General features: G+C 38.4%; 1 protein-coding gene across 1 annotated transcript in view; it reads left to right on the forward strand.

Annotated features, from left to right (window-relative positions):
• The window catches only part of EFNB2 (ephrin B2), a 46,079-nt gene that overhangs the window by 3,993 nt on the left and 21,749 nt on the right, over nucleotides 1–20,337 (forward strand). The window lies entirely within an intron of this gene.

Below are 20,337 nucleotides of genomic sequence, written 5' to 3' on the forward strand. Positions count from 1 at the left end.
ATAGCTGTTGACACTTGTACCAATTCAAAAACATGCAAATGACTCCAACATTCTTAAATGATTCTGAGTCCTGGGCTTAACATGAGGACAGGTGAATTAGCCAGAGCCTCTGAGACCAGCTGGCAAATTATGTGTTGGAATGGTTTCTCCATAGTACAGTCAGCTGAAGACTAATTGGCATATTATTTTTAGTAATTATTATAAAACCTCTTACCTGTAAACTTAACTGAGGTAAATCCTCTGGTGGATCAGTGTGATAATTACCTTCAGATGGACATTGCATTTGAAGGACCTGAATCACTGCTACCCTGTCCTACACTGCTGTATTTTAGGTAGATCACAGGAGCTTTACCGTGACATGTAATTAGAGCGACTTTTCAGAGAGTGTTCATCTAATGGGAAACTATTTGAGATCCCAGCATGACTGCAATGATGCGTCATAGAAATGGGAGTGGCACGGGAAAGGAAATACAGCTTGTAGACCCTAATCAAATTTTTTAAGGAAAGATTTGTCTTTAACATTTTGAGAAAACTTTATTTTTAAAAAATATTTAATTGCAAATTAAGAAAAAAGAAGTGCTCTTCTAAGAAAAATAGTGATTAAAATAGTACTCATGTCTGCCTAATCTCTGCCTGCCTTTGCTGCTGACATAAAGAACCTGTTTTTCAGGTCACTTATCATACATCTACATAGATTTGCTTATGAGCTCACCCTTTGTTTAGCGGTGTAGAGCCTTAAATAGGAGTGTTCAACTGTTTAAAATATTTTGATTAAAATATGCAGAACCCATAGAACTATAAGCTTCTGGTCAGGAATTAGCTCTTTCAGGGAGTAGCTCCCCCCTCCTGCCCCTCCTTTTTAGGGGGGAATTAGAATGGGGTTGGGAGAGGAATATAAGAAAAGCAAAGAAGGAAGGATAGTAAATGGGACAGTGTTCGAACAATTTGGAAAAACTCCTGTGGCTTCATTGTCTCTGTAAAGCCAAAGAATACAAAGACATAAGCAATTCAGCCCTTCTCCCATGATGGAAAATGTAAACCGTTGACATGGCTCCCCTGTTTAACTTGTTTAATTCTCATTTTAAATTCAGTACTATACTAGCCGTGTGAACTCTGAAGATTTCTTTAGTAATCCATTTTGTAGTTCCGAATCAAAAACAAAGTGAAAGGGTCTGACACAATTTGCTTTTATTTTTAGGCAAATCAACCCTGGTCATAGTTAATAAGGGGATTACAACCCAGACTAGGTCTTTACAGATGTAATGTAAATCAAGGGCAGAGTATAAAGAAACTGATCCCTTTTGATTGAAGTATGGTAAAAAGGCATAGAGAAACCAGCAGCAGTAATCTGATTGTATGGCAATAAAACCACCATTTTCTGTCTTTCAGATAAAAATAATGTGGTAAATCCATGCAGTTCATAAGATGTAAAGGCAGATAAAGAGTGAAGCCATGGCAACATATAGATTAGCTTGATGTTAGAAATGACACGTCTCTGAAAAGGGTGTAGAAACCGAGGCCCTTGCTCCAGGCTGGTGGGTATTATGTGAGAACCATGCAGACTTGGAAACTGGGATTAGAAAGTATGAAAGGCCTACTTGTGGCCTGGGATGGTTAAAGCAGTAAAGAAAAGCTGCTCAGTTCTTGCTCATTGGTGGTGGATAATATGGCAAAGGTAGATTTCATTGACTGCCTTTTTTTATATATTGAGATTGGGGCTGATTAAAACTTCAGATCATTGCAGTTGTTAGGGCCTGGAAGATTTTCCTTTTTAACTCCTGGCCTAGCAGCGGCAGCCATTCTGTAGGATTAACTGCACTTCCCGGTTGTTGCCTTAATCTATTTGGGCTTCAGGCAGGGACATGCTGGGAGGGAACAGAGAGTAGAGGGGATAGGTAGGGCTGGGGTTATCTGAAAAGAAAACAGAGACCTTTTGATTTCAGCCATCTTTCAGACCCTGTTCAATCTCCCACTGCATGGGAGAAGCAAAGGTAAACATTACACATTGTCCCTCTCCCTCAGTCAGATAACTCTCCTGTGAGTTTCGTCTTTCCTACCGTGGAAAAAAATAATAAAATAAATAAAAGGGGAAATGTAGTTTTAATTCAAATTAGTAGTAATCCAATATGCCAAAACTAGTAGGCTTAATTTTACTTGTACATGTCAGCCACAACCTTTGCTTGGAATGGGATGGGTTTAATTCGTGTATAAGATTATGAAAATGTTGGTGCCCCACAACTGTAAAGTTAAAAAAAAACAACTTTCACGCTGTTGAATCTTATTTTCTCTATCCCAAACAAACTTGTAAGTAAGCTGGACTTTTGTTTTTGCCTTCCACACTTTCCATTTTAGTGATTAAACAAAATGAGCCATTGAGTCCGTGATTGGGTTACACGCAGAGTTACATCCGCAATTGGATCAAGCCAGAAAAGAAATACTTGCTCTATTGCCTCCTATTTGGTGTTACAGAAGAGTCTTAGCATTTCTTTGGGGGACTTGGAACTCTTAAGACATTGAAAATCCTGAAGGCTATGAACACCACAAGTGTCTTTCTTGATGGAGTGGGTTTGGGGTGTGTTTTACAAAGAAGAATTCAGTGCTGTGTTCTTAACAGCAACATAGGGGCTTTCTAGACTTCTGTATTTTGCTAGTGTTTGAGAAAAGTCTCCTTTAAATCCTAAATGTTCAATTTTAGACCCATTTCATTGAGTTTGTTCCTCGTTCTCGACAGATGATTTGACAGTCTGTTTTGAGCTAGAGATACATTGTATTTGTTGCCTATTTTTCTCGTTATTACTATATTATTACTGTGTAGTCTTCACAGTTAAAAACATTTAAAAGTTATTGCACATAGACATGTCCTACCCAGTGCCTGATACATTTACCTTCCTTTCTAATTTAATCCAGGAATCTATATCAAAAGATGCATTTCGTTTGTCCAGATCATCAAAGAGAAGGGATACCCCTAATTTACAAGCTGGTCACATCCAAGCACCTTGCATTCTACATTTGACAATGATTGCTAATGGCCTATTCAACTAAAGTATTTGCTTGTTAGCAGGGAACAGAGCATGATAAATGTCCAGCAAGCTTGCGGCCTCCTTCAGCTTTTCAAATGAGGACTGGTGCATATTTATGGCAGGCAAATGACAAAAGAAGAAGCTGAATTGCCCTGGCCTCCAGCTTTCTATTAGAAATAGGGTTAAAGTGATTAAAGAAATGATGCAGGAAAGCCATGCCATTTGTTTACTAACTGTCCTCCATCCAAAGTTTAGTTTTCTGTTCTACCTGTGTTAACATGTTTCAGAAGTATTATAGATAAGGATGGTAGATCTAGCAGAGCCGTGAGAAGAGTAGGTAATCAATTATGAAATGTTTCCGTGCACACTGAGTGCCAGGCAGACCTATTTCTGTTGTTCCAGCTGAGAATCAGCAGTGGCTCCAAACTATTAAAATGTTTTCCTTTTATGTATAAATTCAAATATGTACTTTCAATCCAAAGCATTTTGTGGTTTGTGAATGCATACTTGCTGGTTAAAAAAAAAAGCAAAACAAAAATGGGAGAAGAAAGCTCCATTAAAGGAAAATAAGTTGCTTTTTCCCTTAGCAGTTCTCTAAACAAAATACGGAAGAAAAATTATGAAGTATTAATAGTTTGCTCTCCCTATTCTCCAAAGCACAAATAGGTAAACTTTAAACCACGCAGTGGTGGGTACACTCAGAGTGCTCTGAGTGAATGAATGGTGGTCTGACATACCTGGAAACATCATTATTTTCAGTACTGCGATTCTTCATATTTTCTCTATACAATAATTAAAACAACCCACTTTGTTTTCTCCATTTAATTTTGGTTGCACCCAATTTTAATTACAGTATTTGTATTACTCTTAACAAATACTTGCTAGCTAAATTCATCTTGCCTCTAAGGCATAAATCTGTTCATTTCACATACACCACTCCCCTACCACTCGGGAGTAATGAGCGCTACCCAAATTTTTGAAAGCAGTGGGTCAGCGTGTTTGTGTTGCCTGTAAGTTAGTCTGTAGCTTAGTTTAGCTGTTTATGTGTTTGTATGTGGTGTGGGCTGCCTACCAGTTGTTCCCCAATCCACAGTCTGCAGAATACCTAACTTGTGTACATATCATAGAATCTCTGACCTTCAGAGCCAGAAGTGTCCTTTAAAATGATCTTTTCAAGCCTCTTGCATTATAGCAGAGAAACCAGAGCCACAGAGCCATTATAGAACCTGATGACATTCTTTAGAATTTCAATCCTTGCTCTTTTCATCAGTTAATTTAGTATACTGTGGTCTGAAAGCATTTGCCCTGTATCAGAATTGCCTAACGGGTATGTGGAGAAGGGTAAATTGTGTTCAAGGCTGAGAATATATCTAACTGTAGAAAAAGTTAGAAAATGTCATTTTTTGCCTTAACTATCAGAACTATATTTAGGGTACAGTTAAAGTAAAAATTGGTTCTTGTGGGCCTTGAATTTACCTTTTTCTATGGGAAAAAAATATGAATTTTCATTATAAGGGACTGTCCAGTAATGTTCACAATTCCCTCTAAATGAGCTCCTACTCTTTGTGTTGTAAAAACTTCCCGAAATCATCCCTCTGTAATACCAGAACTTTGTAGTTAGATAGAACTTTGTAGTTAGATACCTTGGGTTTAGAAAGAACATTTTAGCGTGCACCGTCAAGATTCATATGCAAGTCGTAATCCCCTTCATTACCCTCCTATTTGTAAAAGGCATAGAAAAGGATTTTTACATTCTGGCAGTCTCAATTTAGTACTGGCTCCAGTATTAGTTGAATGAACAGACACAACCAGATTTATGTTTTTGGATGCCTCCCTTGTCTCAATATATCACCTGCTACTAGACAGCTATCCTAGATCAGTGTTTCTTAACCTTAGGGCATCAGAATCACCTGTAGAGCCTGTTAAAACATGGATTGCTGGGCCCTGCCACCAGAATTTCTGATTCTGGAGGTCTAAGGTGGGGCTTGAAAATTTGCATTTCTCATCTGCTTCTGGGAGATGCTGATGCTGTTGCTGCTGTTTAAAGAACCATACTTTGAGAGCCATTGCCATAGATCAAACTTTTTTAGAAAACAACTCAACATTGTCATTATACTTTTTTTTAAAGATTTGTTTATTTATCCCCCCTTGTGGCTTTTTTTTTTTTTTTTGCTGTCTGTTCTCTGTGTCTATTCGTTGCATTTTTTTTTCTTTCTGTGTCTGCTTGTTTCCCTTCGTTGTGTCATCTTGCTGCTTCAGCTCTCTGCGGTGCTGTTAGCTCTCCGTGGTGTATGGGCCAGCTTGCCTTCACAAGGAGGCCCCGAGATGTAAAACCAGGGCCTCCCATATAGTAGACGGGAGCCCAACTGATTGAGCCACAGCCGTTTCCCAAAGTCATACTTTTAAAAGCTGTTTGCTTTTACTGCTCTCTCTTCCCCATTCTTCTTCTTCCTATCTACCCTCCTCTTTGTCTCCTTCCTCTTCCTCTTCCTTCCCCTTCCCCGTGTAAGGGATCATCTAGATCATTCGTGGTGAATAATTTATTGATTCATTAAACAGTCATTACTAACTGTTAGGCCCATTACTGGGCTCTGAGAAGACAAAGAACAATCTTTACCCTCAAGACAATTAAATTCTAAGGCCAAGAGAGGGGAATCCTGTTGGAAGCAAACACAATCAGTGTTGACAGTGCCTCTGTGGGGACTGCAGTGGGAACATGGAGAAAAAGGGAATAGAGTTCATCCTGGAAGGGAGGGGGGCGTCAAAAAACCATTCTAACAGAGGAGAAACTTGAGTCTTGAAAGATGACAGGTGTCTCTAAACATAGTCACAATGGATCTCTGAAATGAAAATAGTTAGCAAGTGAGAATAGTAATATTTCAGCTTAAAGGCAGTGTGTATCTATAAAGTGTATATCCATAAACATGCTACACTATTTTATATATCCGATTATAGCTCTGTGGCAAATCCCACAAACAAAACAAATAGACCCTATGGGATGGCTAACTCACTGATTTCAGCTACCTTTACAAATGTGGATTCCTTAAGTCCTCATATTAACCACATGAGGGAGGTACTTTTGTTATCCCCATAATATCAGCAGGGAAACTGAGGCAAAAAATGGTTAAGTCATTTGGTTAAGACCCCGTAGCTAATAACGGTATAGTATGGATCCAAGTTCAGGTTCTCTGGTCCCAAGTCCCTTCTCTAAGGTGCTTTGCGTCTCCTTTTTATGCTGTCTTATGGAGCAATTAGTTATCATCTAACTCTTTTCTTATTCAAAGCAATACATATAGGGTGACAAAAAAAGTTTTGGATTTCATTTGTCCATTTTGATTTATAATCTCTTTTCTTCATTTATCCATTTTCTTCATTTGTCCATTTAGATTTATAATCTCTTTGTTATGATAAACTTCCAATTATAAATAGATCCTTTGAATCTTTGATATAACAAGACTATGCCCAATGAATACAGAATAATTGCGCCCTATTTAAAGGATAACTAGACAGCTGTTACAACATATAGTATTAATACATTTATTGAGTATTATGGCTCTAAACATTTTCCTTTTAAAGAGTTAAAAATTTGATTGTTTCATGTTGGGAGATAAAGAGGTCAGATTGTTGAGAGTTACATTTGGTTAGATGCTCAGCGTGTGTCAAGATAAGAAGATAGTATGACATCTTTTTTAGAGTGTAGTCACAATTAAATGCCATTTTATTTTGGATTTTGGGATCTCTGCCAGCTTCCAGCTTGTCAGAGCTGAGAAGACTCAAATCAAGTCCAGGCCTATTTCTACAGCAAACTGGGATTCTGGCTTCTTGCCTGTGGATTCATTCAGTACAGCCCATCTGGCTTTTGATGTTCTACATGTTTGGAGCAGTTTGTTTTAGGAAGCTATGTGGTGAATACTGGTGGACCTACTCTCTTCGTATATGGCCATCTCTTGACTTAAGCGTGATACATCTTGCATTTGTATTTTCACCAGTGCTTATCTGCTTACCTACAACCCAAGCAGCCATAGTTCTCTAACAACCACATCTTAATTCCTTTCAGGGCCCCAGTACATCTTCTTAGCTTTTTCGTGTCCAATGAACTTCAGCTTAGTTGTGTAGCAGCCAGTTTAAATAACTTTATAGTATTTATTGGTTTTGGTCAAGGTAATTCCAGGCTGCATGTGGTGACTGGGCAGGAAATAAATATATTGCCTGTCAAATTACAATGGGATACAGTTCACATTTGTATGATACACAGTTTTGGGGTGATCTGTAAAGGAAGTCAATAACTCAAGATTTTTCTCCTTTTTCTTCCTTATGTTAGCAGTACAGTCCTGGCTGTTTTGTAGCCTGCTTTGTTTCTCTTCCCTCTTTGTCTTCCTGTACTCTATGAGCTGTCCTAAAGCCTGTGAAAAGAGCAGGAAAGTGTCTCCTCTATTATCCGCCCACAGCAGACCTATCCCTGACCCCTCTTCTGGAGCCCAGCAAGAAGGAGGTGTCAAGGAGGCAGCGTTCTTCCAGTTTGGAGCAGCCATATACTTGGTTGTAAGGCAGTTGCACACATCCTTAAAAACTGTATTGCTAGGCTTATTATGCTTGACGGCAAGAAGAAGGTTTTTTTTTTTAAGATTTGTTTATTCTCCCCACCCCCTCATTGTTTGCATATGCTGTATCTGTTTCTTGTGTGCTGGTCTAAGGAGAATATCTTTTTACATCAAGAGGAAACTGTAAGAATTGTATCTCCTCTAAGATTTTACCTATTAATTTATTCCTTCTTCAATTACGATAACACCTACGTAGCACCCATTCTACACAAGGCACTCTCATAGGTGCTGGGATCCAGCAGTAAGCAAGACAGACTTTATCCTTAGATTCAGACTCAAATTTGAAGAGCAGGAGTGGGATTCCCTGACTGTGTACTTTTACAGCCCACTCTTACTGTCACCACAAAATGGGAGAGATTTCCATTTTAATAAAACATTTTTTCTAAATAGGCAAAATTCTTTGAAATTAAAAAAAAAGTGTGATGGTGGAGGGAGAGGAAGAGGAGGATTGGATATGAAACATGCATGCACCCAAACTTTACATCACAATACTGCCATGCATTAAGTAAGACATAGTTTAATTCCGTTTCTTAGCGTTTTTAAAATGCCAAGCTATTCTCTGTACGATTTATGTATACCTTTCATCTCTGTGATTTTCTTGCTCACGTAAATGAGCAAATGGATTGGAACATTTATATCTAAAACAACAGACCAGCTGGAAAAGCCCTTTGAATATCTTATCATATGAAAGCCTTTTTTTTTTGGGTGCCTTACCTATAAATAACAAGAGTTCCACCTTCCTTAAGAGATTCTTGGTAAAAGCATGGTTTGGAACAAGACGGTACGGGTGTAAACACAGTACAGTTGGGAAAGGAGACTGTGAACTCTCCTTGTTTCTGAGGGTTATGAAATACTTGCTTCAGCAATGGTGCTAGCATGATAGAGCCAGCATGACAAAGTGTGCCATTAATGAAGTTACTCCCCTTTGCGCTTTTTCACTGCACACTATAGCGTCCTAGTCCTAGATTTACTTTTTTAAATCCCCAGGCTTCACCTTACCTAGCTACAAAATCCATGGAATAATTTTGGGGGGAAAGTTTTGAGGATGAGGAGGTACTTAGTTCAGTTATATAAATAAAGACGTCTCCTTTTTTGTTTCGAGGTATATATTTTTTTTCTTTTTAATTTCACGGCAGAGATCAATTAGTCTCTGTTACCTGTGGGGGAAAAATATGATATCTGTGCATCACACACTTAATTTTAGTTTGACTTATTAAGTGGTTTATACAAAGTAGAAGATGTATTTTTCAATTTCCGCTTGTTATATGTGTGCTTCTTTGTGATATGGAGGTTTTTATTACAGTGAAAATTGTGGCATAGGTAAGAATTAAATAAATACTGTGTTTTCCTGAAAAATATTTAAGCTATGAGAATATTTTCTTTTACCATTTAAAAATAAAATATACTTTAACCACCAGTGTTTTGAGCATTATATCGTACATAAAAAACAAGATTAACATCAAAAGGAGTCAGTTTTCATTCAATTGTCAGTACTGTTTTCTGTGAAATTTAATATTATTTTGACTTGTATAGTAATTGTACAATGACAGAGGGAAATGGATTAAGTATGAATAGAAATGTACACAACAGCACACGGAGACTTTCTCAATTAGGAGTTGAGGTTATTGGGCCAAAAATTGGGTCCTCTCGCTGTCATTGCAGATTAGAATTTTATAAATAAAACTTAGACTGCAGTTTTACTCCCTTTTTCAAATGTACACATAGGCCATAGATGAAGAAGCACAATACTGTCAGGCGTCACCTTGAAGAGTTGCTGAACTGGTTTGTGGGCCTGTAGGCTCACCGTGCATTTGAATTTCTGGGCTTCTCGTCTTTCCTTTACTTGAAAAGATTTTGCTTGTCATTTGTATGAAGTTTGAAATGTACACCCCCCTTCCCAACTCCTAGCTCTTGGGTTTATAACACTTTAATGGTTCCAAATTGTATAACCTTGCTTTTATGCCCCTTTTCTTTTCCTTGAATAAATCAGGTTCATGTTGCAGATGATACTTGTTTTAGAAAAGTGTGAAAGAAGGGGCACCTGTGAAAACAGGCAATTGTTCCAACACACATACACATTTGAGTTAAAGCAGAAAATGGCAATTAAAGCCTCCAATTACTAACTTGCTTCCTGGAGGTTTAAAGCCCGTGAGAAGATAGTGGTCCACTTCTTGAAGTTTTAAGATAATTACTTGTTACTCCAACCAGTAGTATCTGGTAACCTAATTCTGTATAAACCTAACACTCTGTAGCTACACCCCACTATCTCTCTGGTTTCAGAGTATGTATAAAGACTTGTTCTGATGTTAAAGTGCAAAAGGGGGCAGTAAAGTGCTATCCACAAAAAAGGAAAAAAAAAAATTTCCCAGTATTTCTTATGGTAGATATTGGCTAAGTCATTCTTGGGCTTCACTTTTATTTATTCATTTTATAACAAAACTCTTCTGTTTGGGGGTATTTAGAGAATATCTTATTAAGCTATAGCAGCAATCTAGCATTAAATAGTAATGCAAGACTGAATATCCTGCCTGTTTATGAAATGTGCCATCAAATTGACATCATCATGAATTTAAATCATTCCTCAGGAGTTTTATATTCTGAAATACACAGAGCATTTTTGAAGGGAATCTGGCATCTGAGTGCACATATGTAACTCTTGGTTTTTTCCATCAATGCTATTCTGTCTATATAGTCCATATAAACATTGATGCCTGGGGTTAATGGTTGAAGGCCTGAAGGCCAGTGGAGTTACCAGCGAAGGGTTTGGGCTTTGTCCAGAGCAGCATGGATCACTTGTCAAGAGGTAACTAGAAAGTTCAATCAGTTACAGCAAACCTGGACGGTGCTTTTTCTCATTGAGAATTTCAGACTAACCAATTTACACACTGGCTTCTTTTCTTCAATGTAGCCTTTGACATTTAATTAAAAGTAAAAGCATTTTATGGAAAAAAAAAATGCATGTTGTTTTCCAAAACATGGTAAACTCAAAAGTGGTACTTAATATAGAACCATGGCTTGAGACAGTCATGTAATTTTTGACTTGCCATTTGCTAGGGCACACATGTTCTTAAAGCTAGGATTCAGATTCCTTGACATGTTAGATAACTCACAGATTTGTGCAGTTTAATGATTAAGCATGAATTGTATCCAAATTTTTTATCTGTTTGAATAAGCTGTACATTACTGTAGCTTTTTGTGAACTTAGGAATTGATTTATTTTATAAACCACAAATTTGACTATAATTACTTTATTTAGTTGCTGTCTAAGGAATTGAATCAAAAGTGTCGAGTTTGTTTTTTAAAAAATTTAAACCTAAAAAAATAATGTTCCAATCTGATCACAAAGACTTTGAATGTATATGGGAGAAAATTTTTAAAAACACAAAAATCTAAAAATCTTCCTAAGACCATGTCTGCCTCCCTCATGCAGTAGTCTATAGTTGTTTTCAGGTAAAGTGCCTGTGTGTGACCATCTGTGTGTGTTTGTCTCCATCTATCCTCAAAATAAGAGGAATAACATACCACATATTTTAAGTGTGTATATTTTTTAACAGATTAGCACTTCTAATAATCTTATACCCTAATGATATGATTTTGAAATGAAAGAAAAGTAAAATTGATCAACCATGGAAAGGCAATGTATAGTCACTTATGAATTGTATTTTACTTAGCAATTTACTCCAGAGATACAAGAACATAAAGGGTACGTTCCCCCTCCCCACTCCATTACTTATTCATTTTGCATAGGTATCAGCATTAGGGCATGATATGCACTGGCCCTATTACAAGACTTACATGATCCTATTTCTCAGCTAGATGATACCTGCCATAATTATGCAGAAATATTAAATATTTTATTTAAATAGATTTGTATGTGCATACTATTAAAGAGAAGTGGCTACAGATCTGAGCTGACACATTTTTAAATTAGAAGCTCTTGTGCAGCATTTCTAATAAACAGTGTCATTATTTCTATCTGGTGAGTATTTGCATGACCCGATTATTTGTTTAGATTCCAGAGCACGAAACTGATCATTTCTGTCTATATCTTTTTATTCTGATAACTTTTATTCTTGATATTTTTGCATTCGATTACTAACATTAATTTGCCTTTGTTTGTTTGCTTTTAGATTTATTTTTTATTTCTCTCCCTTTCCCCATCCCCCCCCACCCCCCCAGTTGTCTGCTCTCTGTGTCCATTTGCTGTATGTTCTTCTGTGTCCACTTGTATTCTTGTCAGTGGCACCTGGAGTCTGTGTCTCTTTTTTTGTTGCGTAATCTTGCTTTGTCAGTTCTCCCCGTGTGTGCAGTGCCATTCCTGGGCAGGCTGCACTTTTTTCGCACTGGGCGGCTCTCCTTACCGGGCACACTCCTTGCGCGTGGGGCTCCCCTACACGAGGGGCTACCCCTGAGTGGCATGACACTCCTTGGGCGTAATCATCACTGTACATGGGCCAGCTCATCACATGGGTCAGGAGGCCTGGGTTTGAACCTTGGACCTCCCATGTGGTAGGCAGACTCCCTATCCGCTGGGCCAAATCTGCTTCCCTGCCTTTGTTTTTAATGGTAATTTTGTCATATTCCTCAATCATTTATTTCCATGTATCTTTCCTTCAAGAGAATCATGTCTTCTATTTTTTATGTATATTTTGCACAGACTGCATCTACACCAAGTGACCCTCTCAGTGATTTAAGTATTCTAGGTTAACCTACATATTTGTTGCGTCATCTTGCTGTGTCAGCTCTCCACGTGTGCGGCGCCATTCCTGGGCAGGCTGCACTTTCTTTTGCGCTAGGCGGCTCTCCTTAGGGGGCGCACTCCTTGCGTGCATCAGCACTGCGCATGGGCCAGCTCCACATGGGTCAAGGAGACCTGGGGTTTAAACCGTAGACCTCCCATGTGGTAGGCCGCTGCCCTATCCATTGGGCCCAGTCCGCTTCCCTGTATTTTGGGTAACCTCAAACAAAAATGCATGTATTCTGGTCAGGTGAAAATGCAGGAGTGGGTAGTGGAGAAAAGCAAAGCAGGGAAAATGAACTATACTTTGGTAGAGGAAGAAAGTACTGTTATTGATCCTAAGCATCTAAACCACTGGCTGCCCATGGGTCCTCCTATTACATTGGGTGAGGTTCAGAAATAGATCTGGCAACTACTGCCTCCACTTGATTCCCCAGGCATGCCACAAGACTTGATCTCTCAAGGAAAATTGTGTGTGGTGACCCTAAACCCTAAATGGCTGATTTATGTTTTAAAGGTATTGTGCCAGCATCTTAAACAAACATGGTTCCACAGTTTGGATTGAAACTTTCTGCTATATTCATTATTTCTGCTATATTCTCTTCTACTAACATTAAAGAATATTGTCTTGCACAATGTCTGTGTAAGAAAAATTTGTGTAGGACTGTGAAGATATGTCTAATTTAGATGATTAGATGTTGAATTTAGATTATTAGATTTATTCAACATATCCCATGTATGGAAGTGTTATAGAGTGTTAAAATGGGTCAAGTTCTATAGGTACTCAAAAGCTAAAAATAGATTCTAAAATCAAATCATTTTACTTCAGACATACACACTTTAGATCTATTTTAGGGTTTCCATTTTATTCCAACTTTTATTGTCTCTGTAGCTGATTTAAAGTCATCAGATCTATTGTCTTGCTTGAGAGTGATTCACTGGGAAAAGCTGTAGGAGTTGCCTGCTTCTGCTCAGCACACCCCACTCCTGTGGCATCTTACCATGGCCCTCGGGAGGCCCTCCACTGAGAGTACTGGCAATCACAGCACACTGCACAGGAAGCGGTCCTTTTCTCCTGCTCTCTAAGCCCTGAGTTTCTGCTCATGGAAGGTGCAGGCTTTCACATCCCAGGAAGAAAGCAAAGTGACTGCTCTGACTTTAAGTAGCCTATCTCACAGAGACAGAACTGGCTATATTCTTTCTCCTACATAGGACATGAATCACTATTGATTGTTTCTGGGTTTTATTTTGGATTAAAAGTCAGTAGACTTTATTAAACGATACCTCTAACCGCTTCTTGTTTGGGTGAAGTTTAACAAGAATGACCTCACCCATGTGGTATGGGTTGTTAACTGTGTGGGTTTCCTACTGTGTTACTTTTGGTTACAAGATGAACGTTGTTATCTCAACGCAGAAAATAAAAAGTCTATATTTGATAGTCACTGTGTATAGTCAGTTTAGTAATTTAAAGTTAGCCAGTTGTCACCCCATAATTATACTTTTTTTAAATACTACCAGAGTTAACATGGGATAATTGAATTATTGAATATTACAAAATATACAGGGCATAAATGTGTTGTGTAACCTGATTTATTAATATTGCTAAGCAATCTTAAAGTAATAAAATCCATAGGAAGTGGTTGTGGCTCAGTAGCTGAGTGCCTTGTTCCCATGTACAAGATGCCAGGTTCAAGCCCCGATACCTCCTTGAAAAAAATCCATATATAAATGACTTAGCTTCAAAATTAGAACTCTGTGTTTGCTGACTTAATTGTAGCTTATGGAATTCCTTGTGTTCTGCTATAAAATGATACGATTAAGAAATGTACACCGTTTTATTTTCATATACATTCTGCTATTATAAATGGAAAATTGTGGTCTGCAGTCCAGCTGCAATATTACATTTAAAATACAAATTCTAGGTAGTCAGTCTCTTTCATCCTTACCTTTTGGTTCTTGGTCTCCTGGGGTAAAGCATGGATACCAGGTGGCCAGACTTTTTGAGCTGTGGTCTCAGGTGACTACTTCAAAAGAAACCTCTCTTAAAAAAAAAGAAAAAGAAAAAGAAACCTCTCTGCTTTAGGCACCACTAATGTGTGCTTGGCATGGAGCTAGACTTCCTGTGGCTCTCCATGTGACACTTACAAGCCTACATGGGGTATTGCCTTTCTTTTGATTTTCCTTAATTTTATGGTTTATCTGTGAAAAGCTCAATTGAGGAAAAAATGCATTTAAAAAATAGTTTTATGCTTTAATATGATACAGTGAGTACTGTAAAGTATACAGAGAAAGGGGGCTTTTCCTATTGTTTCTCTTATTTGGCACTGGTGAGTCTTCATCTCTTTTTTGTGTTATGTACATGTTTAGGGATTAAATGAAGATAATGTGGTAAGGTGCTTTGAAAAGTGCTTAGTAAAGAGTAAGTGTTCAAAAGTAACAGTGTTTTTACTACTGGTAATTTTGGAAGTGGTCGGTTGCCTTGTATTTTAAATAGGTAGGAACTGTAGAAGATCACAGATACTTATAAATCCTCCAAGAGAAAAAGGGTCAGAACCTTCATCCAAACAGCACCTTGTTCTCTGGAAACACCATTGTGCCTGGGATGATGCTCTCAGTGTTCCCCCTTCCCAATTCTAAATCATTCTTGTTGTGCCTATCTCTGATCTGCTTATAGTTTATGGCACTTAATTTGACTTATATTTATTTGTGCATATCTTTAACTTCTATTTGTTCAGTCTTTTTCAATACATTATTTATTGAGCTTCTACTATAGTTCAGCCCCTTGGACATTCAGTACAGAATCAGACAGACATAGTACCTGTCTGCCTTCAAGGAACTATATGGTAAATTCTAGATGATCAGGGATGGTGGTCTTATATGTTTCTGTCATTCAGAGTGTCTGGTACAAAATAGGTTGCTTTAGTTCCTATACTCTTTATTGTCATTTTTGTTTGCTCCCAGGTCATCTTAGAAACTGTGTAAGGGCTCCTGGAAGGCCTGGGGGCTTCTGTGACTGTACTATAGAGTCAGTAATTAAGACTGCTTATAGTGTTAGCCTGTTCAAGAAATTTGTGATTTGTGCTATCAGCTCAACTACATGGCTACTGAGAAACCATAATCTCATCAATTAAAGTGACTGTTGTGCTAACCAGTTTTTAAAAAAATATATGGACTTAAAAACAAACCTAAAGCACTTAGGTATGGGGTCCTCTTGTATTAATTAAATAAGGAAGCAATAATATTTTAATGAATTCTTGAGCAGTTTTTTTTCAGGCCAAAACATTAAATCTTTCCTCGTTTTTTTTTTTTAAATACACTTTTTAATTTTTTTTAAAAGTTGCTTAGATTACATACATGTTACGTAAATAATATAGGGGATTGCCATATGCCCTGTTCTCTACCCAACCACATTTTCCCACATCAAACATCCTTCACTAGTGTGGTACATTTGTTACAATTGATGAACACATTTTGGAGCATTGCCACTAAGCATGGATTATAGTTTACATTGTAGTTTACACTCTTTCCTGCACAATTTTGTAGGTTATAGCAAGATATATAATGACCTATATCTGTCACTGCAGTGTCATTAAGGACAATTCCCAGGTTCCCCAAATGCCCTCATATTACCCCTGTTTTTCCCTCTCCCTCCTTTCAGAACCTCCAGTGGCCAGTGCCTCCACATCAGTGATAAAAGATCTTTCATTTTTAAGATCACAACAGGGCTACAGTAGAACAACTATAAGTCTACTTTAATCCATCGTCCATTCCCCAATCCTGAAGATTCTGTGATGGTGATGCCCACTCCACCTCTAATTGAGACGGGGGCTTAGATCCATCTTATGGGGCAGATGTATGGGACCATCTTGTTTGCCGTTGCAGACTCTCGCTGTTTCCTGGGTTGGTCATTGTCCATCAACATCTCCTTGTTAGTTGTCCTGGGTGAGTCCAATGAACTAGAGAGTAGATATTGCAACTCTTTGAGACTCAGGGCCTAGCTGGCACATGGACAGCTAAAAGATTTAAGTCTCTTGGATATACATCTACCAACTCTAGTACTAACTATAGGCTCAAATAGAAGGAGCCATGTGTAGGGAAACCACAACTAAGTTCAACCTTGTTGCACTGGGGAACGTAAATTTCAAAGTGATGCCTACTAGCAGGATGCCAAACTCTTGAGCTATCCACTTGCCCACAGTGTCTGAATGTCTCCAGAGCCCTCAGGATATTTGAGGTAGTATTTACTTTAGCAGTCAATGAGGTCCTGCTGAGATATGCATAAGCATACATTCTGGAATAACCTCCTGACTCACTTTGAAGTCTCTTAGCCATATTAACTAATTTGTCTTTACTTTTTCCCCCTTTTCATCAAGGTCTTTTTTCTGTTGCATTGCTAGTTGGTGCTTGGTAGTAATCCCTTGGTGCCAGGGAGGCTCATCCCCAGGAGTCATGTCCTATGCTGGGTGGGAGGTAATGCAATTATATGCTGAGTTCCACTTAGAGTCTTTTTTTTTTTTAAAGATTTATTTATTTAATTTCCCCCCCTCCCCTGGTTGTCTGTTCTTGGTGTCTATTTGCTGCATCTTGTTTCTTTGTCCGCTTCTCTTGTCGTCAGCGGCACGGGAAGTGTGGGCGGCGCCATTCCTGGGCAGGCTGCTCTTTCTTTTCACGCTGGGCGGCTCTCCTTATGGGGCGCACTCCTTGCGCGTGGGGCTCCCCCACGCGGGGGACACCCTTGCGTGGCACGGCACTCCTTGCGCGCATCAGCACTGCGCATGGGCCAGCTCCACACGGGTCAAGGAGGCCCGAGGTTTGAACCGCGGACCTCCCATGTGGTAGACGGACGCCCTAACCACTGGGCCAAAGTCCGTTTCCCCGCTTACAGTCTTATCTCACTTTTGTCACAATATATATGTCAGTATATATGTCTATATGTAAAAAATGAATTGATACTTTTCAAAGCATTAAGAATAGTGGCTCTTGTCAGGAGTCAGGATTTACTTTTTATGATAGTATTAAAATGTGCTGGAAGTGTCTGTGGCTCAATCAGTTGGCCTCCTGTCTACCATATGGGAGGCCCTGGGTTCGCGTCCCAGGGCCTCCTTGTGAAGGCAGGCCCATCTGCATGCTGCAGAGCCACCAGCCCACAAGCAACACAGAGTGTTGCCGGCCCGCATGCACCATGGAGAGCCGACTCAGCAAGGTGATGCAACAAAAAGGGAGACAAGCAAAAAAACATAGAAGAGCGCACAGCAAATGGACACAGAGAGTGGACAACAAGCAAGCCGCAAGGGAGGGGGATAAAAAATGTGCTTAATGAAATGTGAGATTCTTCCCTTTCATTTTGATAAGACATCCATCCCATTAATTATGCCACTCCATCCATCACTCCCCCATCACTGAATTTTACAGTTTAATAACAAATAATCTTGATCAAATTTGGGTTGCATACTTGTACAAAAGCTTTACATCAAAATCTGATTGGTTTGCAAAACGTGTTAAAACCTCATTAAATTATTTATGTGGTGGATTCCATCTGAACTATGTATTAAAATGTGGAGATCCTTGAGGCCAAAGTTGCCAATGTGTCATGTTCTTAACCTCACCCGATTAGCACCAGCAAAGTTTGTAAACTCAGATTTGGTGAGTGAAGAGAGAGTCATGAAGAGTTATTTCCATGGGTGGGGAAGAAATCTCCAGTGAGTCTTTAGTTAAGCAGAAAAAAAAATTTTTCCATGAAGGAAACAGGATTGAGGAGTATTTTGCAAGGAAAAAGAGCTTAGTGAGGCAAATTTTAGACATAAGGGTGTGATGGGGGAGAGTTCTATGAGGTATGCAGATTGCTAGATTAAGGGAATGTGATGGGAGATGGGAGGGAAGGGGTGATGAATTTCCTTAAAAAGATTTGAATGGATGGACAAGAAAATGGGTATATCTGGCTTTTTAAAGAGCTGATCTCTGATGCCTGTGCAAGCCCTCAGAGAAGTTCATAAATGGTCAAAATTGGTGGGTTTTAAACATCGTTGCTTTTACAGGAGATAGGTGTAGGCATTGGGGTACAGACTACGGTTGTGATTTAGAAATACCTCTGTTAATAATAGGCTTACATTTACCTGGTGTTTGCTCCCTAAAGTCGAGCACATTAAGAGAGAGAAAATGACTGGGAGTAAGAGTGAAGTGGGAAACACCAGGAAGAAATTGTCCTCTTCTGCTATGTCGTGAAGGTCAAGGAATAAGAAATAATGAAAAAAAGGATGTACCAGAAAAATGAGCTCTTTAATGCTCACCATATCTAATGCATACTGACTTTGTCAGTGGTTATTACCCACAGCTACATATCAGAATCACTTGGGGGGCGGACAAGGCAGGTGGTATTAAAACATTAAAAAGCCTTTTTCAGAAAAATTCTCATTCAGTCTGACACATGAGAAACTAGAGTTGAAGGTTAAAGTTCAGAGTAGATGGGAACTTTGTGTTTTATCCACAAAGAAGATGAAATTGCCTAAAGATGAGACATTGGAATTTAGGAGGTTAAGGGAATAACCTTGGCAAGTCCTTCATTTTCTTGGAGTGAATTTTAGAAGGACCTCTCCAGAAAACTGTAGAAATTGACAAAAATGGTTGCAAGAAGGGCTGTATTACTAACTTGTGATCTACATTTGTCATAAGTTCCAGACACCTCTTCAAGGTTATACAGATCGTTGTTTAAAATTTGTCATTGCTATAAAAATATTCATTTTGAGATATATTTCACAGGAAGATTTTATGTTAGGTTATTCTAATTAACTTTTCTTAATGAATATAATTTGTCTGGCTAAAGGAACTTAGTAAAGAAACAACACTACAAAATAACACATTCCCAAGAAAGAGTGAAATGTCACTCTGTAACATGCATTTTTTTCCTACTCGAAAGAGTATTATTTTAAAATATGACTCTATAGTGTAATTTCTGGTGTGTTCTATGCTGTCATATAGCCAACCTAATGTAATTTTCAGAAAATTAATGCCATTCATTAGCGTATATCATAAAATGTTCCCTCAATATGGATTTGAAATTGGGGGTGTCCATCATCTCTTTTAGGAAATTATGACCCACTAATCGTCATGGCTGGTGGGCTTCTCTGATTAAATAAAGGATTGGATTGGAAGGATTCAGATGCAATGCTTTGTTCTCAGGCTTTAATATTTTAATGAGGCTGCAGGCTTGGCTGCTTAAGAACGAGCTGGGATTTCTAAATGTGCTGTTAGTGTTAGCACTTGTAGAAGGATGTTCATTAGGAAGCTCTTGTTTCAGTTTCTCAGAGAAACTCCCCATTAAGAAAGATCTTTCAGCAGCATGGCTAGCAAGACAGAAAAGGAAGGAGGGAAGCTTTTAGCTGAAAGCATTAAGGGGATATTGTATCAGTAGTTTTATTTCTAAAGATTTGCTTCTAAGAATTAATTGGAGCAAACTTATCTTGGGGTAGGGGGATTTATAGAGCAAGGACAGTACTTGTTGTCCTTGCAACTGGAGGACTCTTCATTTTGCAGCTGAATCAATAATACAACTAATTATTTCTGGTTATCTTTTATGAGTTTGTAAGACATTTCTTTTGTTCAGTGTAATAAAAAAACCCATTGTTTGATCAGTGACTGACTCATGATAAAGTAATTTGAAACATTCTTGATGAAACTTGTCTGTTAATTAACATCAACAGCAAATGGAAAATAACAAGACAACAAAGTATTAGTGCATCCACTGTTCCCTCAAATTGATGAAATCTCTTTGTGGCATGCCCAATAAACTAAAGCTGCCAATGGTTAAAAAATAACAAACAAATGGGAAGGTCTGATTCATCACTGAGGAAAAGTTATTGTAAAGTTACACAAAAGACTACTGAAATATTACAAGTGAGGAGGTGGTAAAGAAATGTCAGCAGGTTGACTTGACCCTGTTGCTTAGAGTACAGTGGTTTCTTTTTCTTTTTTTTTTTTTTTT

This window comes from Dasypus novemcinctus, chromosome 15 (assembly GCF_030445035.2).
Source record: "Dasypus novemcinctus isolate mDasNov1 chromosome 15, mDasNov1.1.hap2, whole genome shotgun sequence".
NCBI lineage: Eukaryota > Metazoa > Chordata > Mammalia > Cingulata > Dasypodidae > Dasypus > Dasypus novemcinctus.